Below are 14,854 nucleotides of genomic sequence, written 5' to 3' on the forward strand. Positions count from 1 at the left end.
AATCGGAGGCTATGCCAATGGGTGGCCTTGCTGTGATACCCCGCTTAGCGGACAGTTCCCTTTTTCCCTTTCGCTGGTCCCTGGAGGGTTTCTTATATTTAGGCATTTTTATCACTCCAGTATTTGGTCAGTTGTATAAGGCTAATTTTGTGTATTTATTGGAAAGGATAAGGCAGGACCTCCAGCGATGGGGAGACCTGCCAATTTCCTGGTTGGGTAGAATAGCATTAATCAAAATGAATGTCCTGCCCCGTCTCCTATATCCTATGAGAATGCTTCCGGTGATGCTGCCGAGGACGGCTTTATGTAAATTATACGGCTGGCTGAGTTCCTTTATCTGGAATCATAGGCGGCCCCTCATTAAGCTGAAGAAGCTACAGCTTCCACAGGCAAGGGGTGGATTGGACTTCCCAGATTTTAGGAAATATCAATTAAGTTCCCTATTAAGTTACATAGCTGATTGGGTCTTGTCTGATCCACAATCAATCTGGTTGGACATCGAGGCTTCTCAAGTAAAATACCCACTTATTAACCTTTTATTCTCAGACAAGAGGAAAATCATTACAGATCACTGTAAAAACCCTATAATACTGAATACAATCAAGGCTTGGAATATAATGCGGCAAAATGAGGGTAATTCACATAAAACATCCCCCTATGCACCGATAGTGGGAGCATGGGGATTCCAACCGGGGTTAACAGATGCCACTTTTAAACTCTGGAGATCCAGGGGTATCTCATGTCTCGGGGATTTATTTAAAGATGGGGTCCTGATGTCTTTCGGACAGCTGCGTCAGAAATTCGGATTACCCAATGGAGACCTCTTTCGATACTTCCAAATTCGAGATTATATACAGAAGAAGACTACGTTATTAGATAGTCTTTATAAATCCGATAGAGAATGTAGTGTCCTACGACCAGTGGGGGTATCTTCCGTCAGTAATATTTATCATTTACTACATGATGAAGTATCGGGAGATATGGATAATCTGCTTAAAACATGGGATCAGGATCTGGGACTAGAAATCTCCACAGAAACGTGGAATGATATCTGGGAAAATGCTAGAAGAATTACTATTTGTAACAGAACCCAGGCTATCCAGCTGAAGATACTTCATAGGGCCCATATAGCACCGGTTCGATTGGCAAAATTTAAGGCAGGAGCATCTCCAATGTGTCCTAAATGCAAAATAGAGGTGGGCACTCTTGTACATTGCTTATGGACCTGTCATAAGATCCGTAGATATTGGACTAAAGTAGCAAGTACCCTGACAGAAATTTTAGGAACGGAAATAAAAGTGGACCCTGTATCTCTCCTCTTGGGCTTTTCGAACTTTCCCTCCCTGGACACGTACGGGAAGAGACTATTTTCTATTCTTTCTTTCTGTGCAAGGAAAAATATTTTGATGAACTGGGTGGCGGAGGGCCCCCCTGGACTTTCAAATTGGCACAGACTAATTATGGAATGTATTCCCCTTGACTTCCTTACAAATATGGTGCACCGAAAGACCGAATTATTTTATAAAATATGGCAGCCCTTTTTGAATTACATAAATACAGATATTTCGGCTATCCTAACAAGGGCTTTTATTTAATTGAGATTACAAACCTGGCTGGTCCGCGGCCCTTCGGGGGAGGAATCCCGCACGAATACGGGTTTTATCATATCTGATGCTAACACATCCCGAGCATGTAAGAGACTTAAATATACACCCTGGTTAGTTGTAGGTTAGATTAGTAGATAGTTGAGTTTTGTTTGTTTGTGTTTTTTTTCTTTTCGGTTTTTTTTTTGTTGTTTTGTTTTTTTTTGTCAAATTTTGGCTATTGTATATTTGAGCTAATTGTATATCAATGTTTATATCTGAGAGTTTTGTTTATTTTTGTAAACTTGTAAAAATGTTAAATTTCTAATAAAAATATCTATTAAAAAAAATAAATCATACCAAAATCCTCTCATGGGAAATTGGAAAGAATTCCTGAAGTATGTTAAAGGTTGACAAACATTGTTTGTTGTCAGCTCATCAACTTGGTTTCACCTTCTAAATAATGCAATGCTATGAGATCTCTCAAATGTAGTTCATTCTCAGCACTTTGTGTGGTACTTTTTTTGGTGGTAATAATAATGAAAAGATGCTGCTCCAGAGGTGCGTAAAAATATTTCTGGCAAGTTTGATTAGAAAATATGTAAGGATGTAGTGGGCTGGGGGAAGGGAATCAAACTGTTTAAAGGAGTAATGCAGGGGCTTAGTGCTAAAAATGTAGGACAAAAAAAAAGATCAAGTAGTAATCTCTCTAGGAATTCCTATTTGAATTATATTCACAAAATTCTGGAGCAGTCATCATGTATGTAAAAAAGCCTACACTAATGTCATGAAATTTGGCACAGTCGCTAATTTTACTGATTCAACAATTAAAAAAGTGCTCAACTTTATGTTCCATGCCTTCCATCAATTTGACTTAATCCTATGAATAAAACATTGTAAACTTTACTCTGTCTTTACAGATACCCTTTGAAAGTAACAAAGTATGTTGACATAATAATTTGATTGAAAATTTGTTGGAGCTGTAATGCTACATAAAAGCCCTTTCATATAGTCACAAATGTGACTGCCATATTAACTTCTAAAATTGCAGGATTGCTTCATATCAGCATGTTCATCCTATAATAAAAACAGTAAGTGCTGGAGGCTTTGATTCCCAAAAAAACCACTCCCTGGACTTGAAAGGTTAATGCTGTTTCTTTCTCCACAGGTCCTGCTTGACTCCAACTAAACCCCACCACCCAGAACATCTTCCCCTCCCCACCCTTCTCTGCCTTCCACAATGACTGATTCCTTCGACAGTCCTTGGTTTGCTTCACTTTCCCCACCAACTCCCCTGAATCCCCAGATACCTTCCCTTACAACTGGAAAAGATGCAAAACCTTCCAGTACACCACCTCCTCACCTCCATCCAGAGCCCCAAACAGTCCTTCCAGGTGAGACAGAGGTTCACCTGCCTCTCTTTAAACCTAATTTACTGCATCAGGTGCTCCCAATGTGATCTTTGCTACATCAGGGAGACCAAATGTAAGCTTAGGGAATGGTTTTCTGAGCATTTCAGACAGGCCCACAAAGGCCGACCAGACCTCCCAATCACCATCCATTTCAATTCCCCTCCCCACTCCCTTTCCAACATGACCATCCTTGGCCTCCTCCATTGCCACAACAAACCCAACTGCAAATTGGAGGGACAAGACCTCATCTTCCGTCTGGGCAGTGTACAGCGCAGAGGGCTCAATATTGAGACGGCCAATTTTGAATAATCTCCCTTCCCATTCCCGACTCCCTTCCCAGCCTCTTCTTCTCCCTTCCACCGGATTAATTCCTCCCATTGACCAACCAGGTTGTATCCTCGGTCTGTCTTGACCTATCCTCACTTCACCACCCTGCTCTCGCTGCCCTCTTTATCTGCAGCGCCCCTTACACTCATCCCCAGTCCTAAAGAGGAGTTACACCTGAAACATCAACTTCTAGAGCTCCTGATGTTGCCTGGCTTGCTAGGTTCTTCCAGCCTTTTCCCTGTCTACTTAGTTTTAACACAAGCCGTTACCCACAGTCCAAAAGTCATCTTTAGCTCACAATCCCAGTTCACAGCTCCACACCAAATTAATATAATAATAAAAATGAAAATAATGAAAAGTTAATGAGGGTTATAACGCAATACATAAAAGGAAAGACAAACACAACATGTACAATTCCTGCTTTATTCAGCCCACTTTCAATCATCAGTAAAGGAGGAAAGTGTTGTCAATAGTGCTATCAAGTAGCAATTACTTACTTCTTGGTACTTATCAATAAGCTGCTTACTGACACTCAGTTTAGATTCTACCAGAGGAAGGGAGGATAAACCTGAACTCCAGAGGTGAGATGAGAGTGAATACTCTGAATATTCAACTGAGGGTGGTATCAAGAAACCCCAGCAAAACTGAAGTCAATGGGACTCAAGGGGAAGACTTTCCACTGGTTGACATCATATCTGGCACATGCAGCAAGCCCTGGAAAACATTCAGTTGTGGGCTGATAAGTGACAAATAACACTCAAAACATGTGAATGCCAGATAATGGCTATTTCTAACAAGAGAGAATCTAACCATTTCACCTTGACTTGCAGAGATATAACCACCACAGAATATTCCACAATGAATGTCCCCAGGCTTACCATTGATTTGAAACTGTATTGAACCAACCTTAAAAATACTGTGACCTACAAGAACAGCTCAGAACTAATAAATGTATTGCAACACATTATCCAGAGTTAACCATGTACAAGGCGCAAGTCAGGTTTGGATTATTCTCTCCATTCCAGGATGAGTTCAATTGCAAAGATACTCAGAAAGCTTAACATCATCCAAGACAAAGCAACCTGTTTTACTGGCGCCTCTTCCATCATCTCCAGTATTCACTTCCTCCACCATTGTCTCTCAGTAGCAACAGTATGTATCATCTACTAGATGCACTACAACAACACAACAAAACTCCTTCGATAGCACATTCCAAACTTGAGATCTCTACCACCTAGAAGGACAAGGGCACTAGATATGTGAAAACACTACCGGTTAGAAAATCCCCCTCCAAATAACACGTACCCTGACCTGGAATTATATAACTTCCTGGCTGTTCTTTCACCTTTGCAGGATTAACTTCCTGGAACTCTCTTCCTAACAGCAATTTGGGTGTACCTAGCATGGACTGAAGTTGTTCAGAAAGGTGGCTCAACACCATCTTCACAAGGACAATTAGAAAGGAGCAATGGGAGATCCAAGATGGCGGCGGTCTGAGTGGTCTGCTGAGCTGAGCTCTGTGCCATACTCCCTGGCAAGGAGGACCTTTACCCCCTCATCAACCACCCCTAGCAGAAAAAAACTACCAATATAAACTTGCTGAACATCTGGAGCTGCTAAAATTGTGGTGCGGCAGCTTTAAGGTCAGAATGAAAGCAAATAAAGGAAAGGGACCTAAAGGAATACAACAGGCAGGCCACTCCACTACTGAATTGGGGATGCCTGCAGCCATTGCTCAAACTCCTGGGGTGGCCCCTTTGGGTTTAATGGGGCAGCAGCAGTTACTCTCGGAGTTTGCCAAACTATGAGAAAAGACTGAAGCAGTGGTGAAACCACCATCTGCCATGCTGAAAAAGCATGAGCAGGAAATTCAACTGTTGGACTGAAGAGTAGAGGCAGTGGAGGAGAGGACCGCAGCGTCAGAGACCATGGCGGAGGTCTCTGGAGGAAGGATCCGAATGCTGGAAGACCAGGGTCGGGTCCTTCAGGGCCAAGTGGACGACCTGGAAAATAAAAATAGAAGAAAAAAACTTATGGCTCGTGGATCTTCTGGAATGCAAGCAAGGCGAGGGCCTTGTCGGCTTCCTGGAGAAGTGGCTGCTGAAGTTCCTGGGGCTGGAGTTGAGGTCGAGCCTGTTGAGTGTGGAGCGGGCCCACCAGATCGCAATGCGTAGGCCCAGGCCAGAGACGCGCCCCTGCACAGTCCCCGTGCAACTCCTGCATTATAAAGAAAAACAGTTAGCGATTGAAACAGCAAGAAGTCGGGGAAGAGATTCACAGGCTTTAATGTACAAGGGCTCAAGAATAATGCTTTTTTCAGGACTTCTCAGGAGCCCCAATTAAAAAGAGAAGGGCATTTGATAATGTTAAGAGAAAATTAAGGGACCTGAACATTCAATATTCCTTGAGGTACCTTGAGGTGTTGCGTTTCACTTATGGAGGGATGGTATATAATTTTGATTCTGCAGAAAAGGTGAAGGACTTTGTGAATTCTCTGAATTAAAGGACTCGAGTCAGGGGCGGGGGAGTTGCTAGTGGGCATTGTTATGGACAATAGTATGGGTTTTTAAAATTTTCATATTGCCCCTCTCTTTCTCCTTTCTTCCCTTTTTTTGTGGTTATCCACTTTATACATACTGCCTTGATGTAAAACCAGAATTATTTAATATATCGGTCGGTTTGATATTATCTGGTGCTTTTTTTTAACTGCTGTCCTTTTGTTTTTGATTGGGGGTGGCTATACCTGTGGTTATGATGTGTGTGTGTGGGGCGGGGGACGGGGGGGTGCAATGGGCATCTATTGTAAACTCTCAAAATCTAAATAACAGGTTTTCTTCATTTGTGAATTGCCTGGGGCTAGGGCTTGGCCTCAGCTAAAGGGAGTTGAGAGGAGTGCCCCCTATGGGCAAGGGGGGAGATCTCTAGTGAATTGGGGGTTATTTGGGTGTTTTCTTAAGTTAAATGTAGTGATTAGTTTTTTTTAGTTGTAGTAGTTTTTATAGGAGTAGCTTTTAGACTTTATAGAGTTAATGTCTTTGTCATTTGTCATGCCTCAGATAAGTTTCCTCCTCTTGGGAAACCATGGGCTGCCCTGGATGACCATGGCTAGTGATTTGTTCAGGTGGTGCACCTGGAATGTAAAAAGAAGCCATTCCCCTATTAAAAGAAAAAAGGTGCTGTCAAGCCTTAGGAAGGAAAGGGTAGACATCGCCCTGCTCCAAGAGATGCATTTAACTGATAAGGAACATCTGAAACTGCAGCAGAGGAGTTATGACAGGGTATTCTTCTCCTCCATTAGCTCTAAGAGTAGAGGAGTGGCTATACGGTAAGAAGGAACTTCCCTTTCCAGATAACTGAGCAAATTAAGGATGAACATGGACTGTTTATCATTCTTAAAGCTCTAATACATGGAGAAGTGTATGGCATCATGAGTGTGTATTGTCCTCCAGCGCACCCTCTTAAATTTCTAATTGATTCGGTCGCTAAATTAATGAGTCTTGAGGTGTGCTGCATGATCATAGGAGGGGATTTTAATCGCCGAATAGATCTCGAGGTTGACAGAGTGCCAAGGGGCCTGGCAGGCACGCCCGCGCAATCTAAGCAGTTGGTGGACATGATGAGGAGTTGGGATTAGTGGATGTGTGGAAGCATCTCGACCCTAATGGTAGAGACTTTACCTTCTATTCAAACCTACATATGTGCCATATGCAAAGTGACATGTTTTTTATGTCCTCAGATTGTTTGGACAGAGCATTGGAGTGCAAAATTGGGAATATAGCTGTCTCGGACCATGCACCAGTGTATTTAAATGTTAAAACCAAGGGTAGTGGAATGGATGCACAGCACTGGCACATGGACCTATTCTATTAAGGGATAGAAAATTTGTTGAGTACATCAGAAGAGAGCTCAGTGCCTTCTGGGATATCAACTCGGATATGGCCAGTAATCCGGCAGTACTTTGGGAGGCCACTAAGGCATATTTACGAGGTCTGATCATTTCGTATTTAACGACTAGAAGGTGGTAGAGGGAGGAGCAACAATGGATGCTGGAGGCCTGGCTGCAGATAGCTGAGGAAGTATATTATAATAGGCCCTCTTTGGTCAAGTTGCAGCGGGTCACGGCCCTCCGGGCAGTTCTTGACTCATTGCACACTTAGGTGGCAAGAAAATGTTATCCTTTGCTAAACAAAGACTGTTTGAATTTGGAGACAAGCCAGATTGTTATCTGGAATATATGGCGAGGAAGTAAAAAGCTTCCCAATCTATTATGTCTGTTAGAGAGAAGGTGGGCACAGTTACCCGTGAGTTGAAGATTAATATTAGATTTGGGGAATACTCTGCAGAGCTATATTGATTGGAGGGAGAAGAACACGGTGCAGCAAGAATGCAGTCCTTTTTTTGAGAACCTGGACCTTCCCAGTATAAACGCAGAACAGGGTTCCCTGTTGAATGCGCCTATGGCGGTACAGGAAGTGCAGGAAGCAATAAGACATCTCTAGAGTGGCATAGCGCTGGGACCAGATGGATTCCCAAGTGAATTCTATAAGGAATTCATAAATGTGTTGGTGGAGCCACTTCTGGGGATATATAGCTATTCCTATGGACAGGATTGTCTGCTGCCCTCCCTGAGGGAGAATAATATCTCCCTCATTTAAAAGAAGGTGAAAGACCCCAAAGAATGTGCTTCATAAAACCAATTTTGCTGTTGAATGTAAATTTTAAAATTTTATCCAAGATGCTGGCCCTGAGGTTGGAAAAGGTGTTGCCCCATATTATAAAAGAAGATCAGACGGGTTTTGTTAAGGGCCGTAGCTCCTCCAACAATATCAGGAGGGTACTGAATGTAGTGCAGGTATGCCAGCAATGATTGATCCTGGGTTTGATGGTCTCCCTTGATGCAGAAAAGACGTTTAACCGGATAGAATGGCTGTACCTGTTTGGGGTCCAAGAGCGCTTTGGTCTGGGGGGATCCTTTGCCAGATGAGTGGCGGTATTGTATAATGAATCTAAGGCAGCAGTCATCACAAACGGCACTAAGTCAGATAACTTTAATATTGGGAGACGTAGTCGATCGGGGTGTCCTCTTTCACTGCTGTTATTTACCTCAGCAATTGAGCCATTAGCTGAGGCTATCAGGAGGGATCCTGAAATAGTGGCGCTAGGGGTGGGAATGGTGGAGCATAAGATTACCCTATATGCTCTTGATGTCATTTTATTCTTGGCCAAGCTGGAGGAGTCCATTCCTCGATTGATTTAAACAATTAATTTATTTGACTCTTTTTCGGGCTACAGGATCAACTTTACAAAATCTGAAGCCATGCAAGTGAAGGGATTAGTGAAGGTGCCTGATCTGGAGGATGGAGTGCTTTAGATGGTCGTCAAAAGGTTTTTTGTATTTGAGAATTTTTATTACCCCTGCCTTCCACCAGTGGTATAAAGCTAACTATGTACAATTATTGGAGAGAATAAAACAGGATTTGCAGCAGTGGGAGGCGTTACCATTATCATGGTTAGGCTGAATAGCCCTGATTAAAATGAATGTTTTTCCTCGCCTGTTGTACCCAATGAAAATGCTCCCATTGTTACTACCTAGATGAGTATTATGGAGCTCAATAGTTGCCAAAGTTCTTTTACTTGGTGTCGCAGGTGCCCCCTAATTAAATTTACCAAATTGCAGCTTTCGCAGGTTGAGGGACGGGTGGATCTTCCGGACTTGGAAGAGATATCAAATAAACGCCCTGTTAGCATATGATGGTGACTGGGTATGGGAGAATTTGGAGTCGATTTGGATTGATGTTGAAGCCCCTCAGTCGAGATGTCTCCTCATTAATCTATTACTTATGGATAAGATGAAATCCGTGACTGCGGAGTGTAAGAGTCCAATTATTTTAAATACGGTGAAAGTCTGAAGGAGAATGGGGCAACTGGCTTAAAACCTCGTCGTTTACCCCATTGGTGGGAGCCCAAGGATTTAAACCTGGGGCAATGGATTCCGGCTTTAAATTATGTGAGAATAAGGGAATCTCTTGTCTGAGAGATTTATTTGAGGGGGAGGTCTTGATGTAATTTAGCCAGCTAAGTCAGAAATATGGATTGTCTAATAGGGACCTTTGTAGGTACTTTCAGATTATATACAGAGGAAGACCACACTCCTGGCTCAATTTGGAGAAAGGAGTGCTCCAGTGTATGGGCGCTCTTTCAGTTAGCACTTTGCATCATTTACAGAAAGAATGTGTGTCAGGGGACGTGGAGGGACTCTGTAGGTCATGGAATCGAGAGCTGGAGAGGATAAATCATTGGCGGAATGGGAAGATATATGGGAACATGTAAGGAAAATTTCAGTATGAAACAGACCGCAGGCCATGAAACTGAAGATTTTACACATGGCTTATTTGGTGCCAGAGAGGCTAGTTAAGTTCAAGAGAGGAGCATCACCAGGGTGTCCCAAATGTAAAATTAGTATAGGTATTCTCACACACTGTTATTGGTCGTGGTGTAAGATCCAGAGATACTGGAGTGTTACAGTAAGGGAGCTAAAGGACATCTTGGGGATTGAAGTTTTTTGGTATTATTGTTTGTTGTATATAGATGTTTTGTAAAAGATTTTAAAAGATTTTTAATAAAAAATATTTATTAAAAAAGGAAAGGGGTAATAAAGACTGGTCTAGTCAGCAATGTCCAGAAACTGTGAACAAATAAGTCTCGCAGTGAGATGCTGCTCTCTTCGTGCAGCATGCAAGCAAGATCTTACTTAATGAATGAGAGGCAAACAGCAAACTTCAAACCCATTATAAGAATTCTCTGGTTGTGCAGTATAACATGTTTGTTCCATTACATTGTCAGATCATTCCTCAGTGGAAATTTGCTAACAAGCATTCTGGTCTGAAATCAATACCAAACCATAAATGAGAAATACAGATACACCAGTTTTTGCACTATTAACTGAGAACTGATTGATTTGCAATATTGTTAACACTATATTGATTTCAGACCAGCGTTACTGCCAATGTCAGGACCTAAAGCAAAGGCAATTAAATTATTAAATAAATAGATAAAGAAAGGGGACTGAACACCCAACATTCAGGCCTAATTAGAAGAAAATATGGTTAGGTACACATAGGGGGAAAAAAAATAAAAAGTTAGAAATTTGCAGTTTTGGTCAAACATGAGGATTTGAACTCAAAATTTATACTGCCATACCAGCACATTACTGAGGGGCAAGTACCTTTCTCAAAGATTGGCATCAACAGAAAAATCATAAAATGTTGCCATTATGTTTGCTTCAGTGATTCAGATGGATTTTAAGGATTCAATGACATTTCAAAGAAAAGCAAGTATCAACAATTCTCCTTGTAACAACATCACAAGGACTTATTCATTCTTCTTGCTATTTTTATGATTCTGCTGTGGAAAGTGGTTGCCACAATTCCTCCAAAACAGCTGTCACTGCAATGTTTACAAATACAAAATGGCTATGAGAAACTCTTTGAGTCATTTGGATAAAAGTTAAGATAATACACGAATATAAAAAATTGTTGAAAATAATGCAGTTAACCATATGAATAATATTTCAATTCTGGTTAATAGTTATCTTCAAAGAAAACCAATAAAAAGAAACAAGTTCAAAGATTATTCTTTTCATTGCTTTCTGTAGAATCTTGCCAATTGAGAGATAACGACTTTGGAATTAATGCATCAATTGTAAAGAACTTTCAGGCATTCTTGGTTCAGGAAACAATTGTATAAATCCAAGTTTTATTTGTTATTCTCTCATATTTTTCCACAGATTTTGATGTGTCTTAAGTGGAAAAATGTCTTTATGCACTGCATGGGACTAATATGAAATGAATGTGGACTACAGAAACGAATTCAACAAAGTTAGCTTATACAGCAATTTAATGTAAGATACAATGTAAGAGTTTCACAGTGAGACTGGGGTGAGATATTAAAGTTATTTTGAAAGTGTAACAACAAAGACATGACCTGAAGCAAAAATAAAGACAGAAATTGCGGGAAAAAGACATGCCCTTATATCTGCTCCTCCTTGAAATAACTCCACAGAGGCTAGTATCCCATCACCAAGTCACCTTTTATTTACACGTGGAGAGTACTTGTTACTGATCCTCGGGTGACTGTCTGTGTGGAGTTTGCACATCCTCCTCGTGTATGCATGGGTTTCCTCCGGGTGCTCTGTTTTCCTCCCACAATCCAAAGCTCATGCTGAATTGCCCATCGTGTTCAGGGATGTGTAGGGTGGATGCATTAGTGTAAATGCAGAATAGCAAGGTAGGGGAAAGGGTCTGATTGGGTTACTCTATGGAGGGTCGGTGTGAACTTGTTGGGCCAAATGACCTGACCCTCACACTCCTGTTATCACCGGTCAGCCAGGGCTTCCTGATTTGACCAGACTGACAGCTCCAATCAGGGAACTCATATTTTATGAAATCCACCTGACTGACCTCAATGCGATTACTATACTCCTGATGCCTTCATTATTAATATTAAACCAAGCATTCATAGTGAATCACCTTAGCAGAGGCCTGTTGGCACAGGCTGAATAAAGTGTTAGCTTTGAATAATTCATACCTTTGAGTTCATTTAAATTATTCTTTCTTTGATCTGTTTTCTTTGATGCCTACATGTTTGTTTTGACAAGATTAAGAGGTAATCTCAAGAATTAGGGTAACGTTTCTGCTTTTGAAACTACGAATAGCAGTGTCTGATTAACACTTTTATAAGGTTATAAGTGTAACAGATACTTCGCGAAAGAAAACCTCTGTATTGGTGTCTTGTTTCATGACCAATTCAAGACCTGCCACTGTTATTATATAGCTGATTGATTCTGTACATGGTGCACACTAAGCATTGAAATTCCAGGTGTGGAAGGAGGGGGCATGAGATCTAGAGGAGCATGAGGGGTATGGAGAGGGCATGGGACATGGCTGAGACTGAGCAGGTTTAAGGGGAGATGGCTATAAGGTTTAAGAGCTTTTTATACGACTGACTCAAAGTTCAAGATAACTGAGGATAGCATTTTGACCAAGCCATCTTGACACTCACATGCCTGTATTGCCACTTCTGAACAGGTTCCTACACTAGAAAAGCAGAATTGATGCTGTCCTTACCTCCTGAAGTGATAGTAATGAATGTTAAGCGTATTTGTATGGAAACTGGACTGCCAAGCCAGGAAACATTCCACTTCCAGATTCTTGGTCATCTGCAAAAATCTGCAAAAACCTTTGGTCCAACCAGTCCATGCCAATCATGTTTCCATTAGAAAGTAAACTAGTCTCTCTTGGCCTATATCTCTCCTATTCATTCTAAGATCTCCCATGCTTCTGTCCAAAAGCCTGACTCCTTCAAATTGTAACTTCAGATTGAACTTTTCAATATTAGAGTTGATGTTGTGTTACACAGGTTCCTTTTTCTACTTTCTCTATCGGATGGCAAACCTTGAAGTAAGATGTTAATAAATGGAATTAATTAAAAATACACCAATAACTGCATTGTGTTTGCTTCCTAATTTCCAATGTAACGTGTGACTCTACAATCCCACACCACCCCCACACCCACTGCAATTTGTACCTCTAACCTTTAACTGACATTTATTCTATGAACTTGGACCTATTGTCAAGCAAATGGTTTTCACAACAAAAAGAGATTCCATTTGCCTTTACACAAGACGTTTTGACCAATATCCTGATCATAACCAACAAACTGCTGCAGAAAGTTTGGCAAAGTTTAAGCCCATTGGAAGAAAAATTGGAAATCTGACAACTACTGCCAAACACTTTTCTCTCTAATAAGTAAGCACTATTATATCCCATTCATTGCTGATTTGTTTTACCCCTTTTCAATCGAATAAGATTAACACGACTTGTATTCAAGCTGCTAATTCTGTTTTGCAAAATGTTATTGCAAAAGCTACCACAGTACAGATCAAATTAAGTTAGTGCTATTAAATTTAGGAATGCAATACCTACGTTTTGTTCTGCTAGCTTTGAATATTGCATGAATGAAGTGTAGCCAGTAAGATAATGATCATTATTTTGTAGTCCCTCAAGCAGTAAGAGTAAAGATATTACAAAATTATAATCATATCAGTGTACCATGGTATGTTATTGGATAAGATCATGCCATGACACTCTAGTGTGGGTAATGTATAATCAGAGTAAAGTAGTACCAGAATATATGATACTGCCAAAATTCATTTTTACTCTTTGCAAATATAATTGTCTAACTGAAATTTTTGAATATCTTCAGAGTAATTTAAGGTTATACAACAATTATTTCATTGAATGGGGGAAAATGTGGAATTTGCAGTCACCTTACTAGTGAAGTAATTCCACAGCAAGGCTAAGAAAAGCATACCAGAGCAACCCTTCATTACAGTCTCCTAAACTTTACTACCAGTAAGACAACTGATAAAATTTTGATGATGGTTTTGGAAATAAATGCTGACATGCATCAGATGCGAACAGCAATCTTGGCACAACTTGTGCGCAAAGTTACACTGATATTGAAAAGTTTTATTTTCTGCAAATACTCTCCAAAATGCATCTGCATATCATCAAGAGTAAAATGTTCCATGAATTACTCCAATTGGACAGCATTTTAAAAATGCAACATTTTGCATTAAGACTGGAGAGGGTCTTACCATACATCATAAAAGAGGACCAGACGGGGTTTATAAAGGGCCGCAGGTCAACTAATAATATTAGAAGGGTCTTAAATATGATACAAGCCTGTCAGCAGGGAACAATACTGTGTTTAGTTGTCTCCTTGGACACAGAGAAGGCATTTGATTGGGTAGAATGGCTATATCTTTTTTATACACTGGAAAGGTTTGGTGTTGGAGAGGTATTTACTAAATGGGTTTCAGTACTATATAATGATCCCAAAGCAGCTGTGATCACCAATGGTTTAGGTTCCGATAGCTTTAGCACTGGTAGGGGTTGTTGTCAGGGATGTCCTCTTTCACCATTATTCACACTAGTGATTGAACCACTGGCGGAAGCTATATGAACTGACCCTAACATAATGGCTCTGAGGGGCGGATCGGGCAAACAGAAAATCACTCTATATGTGGATGATGTCCTCCTCTTCTTAACTGATCCTTTGATCAAAGTTTGGGTGCAGATCCTTTGATATCCATGCCAAATTCAAGTGATCAATCTATTTGGTATATTCTCAGGCTATAAAATCAATTATATGAAATCTGAGGCCATGCCATCGGGAGGTCTTGCCAGTGTATCCAATTTACTGGACGGACCTTGCTTTCCCTTTCGGTGGTCACTAGAAGGTCTTCTGTACTTAGGTATTTTTATCACCGCAGTTTTTGGTCAGCTGTATAAAGCCAATTTCATGCACTTATTAGATAAAATAAGGCAGGACCTTCAACGCTGGTGAGATTTCCCAATATCCTGGTTAGGCAGAGTAGCCCCAGTTAAGATGAATATTCTACCTCGTCTTCTATATCCTATGAGAATGCTCCCCCCGATGCTGCTGAGACAGACGTTGCTCAGCTCTACG

Source organism: Chiloscyllium plagiosum, unplaced genomic scaffold, assembly GCF_037043375.1.
Source record: "Chiloscyllium plagiosum isolate Xiang-an unplaced genomic scaffold, Cpla_swu_hap1 HiC_scaffold_1, whole genome shotgun sequence".
Lineage (NCBI taxonomy): Eukaryota > Metazoa > Chordata > Chondrichthyes > Orectolobiformes > Hemiscylliidae > Chiloscyllium > Chiloscyllium plagiosum.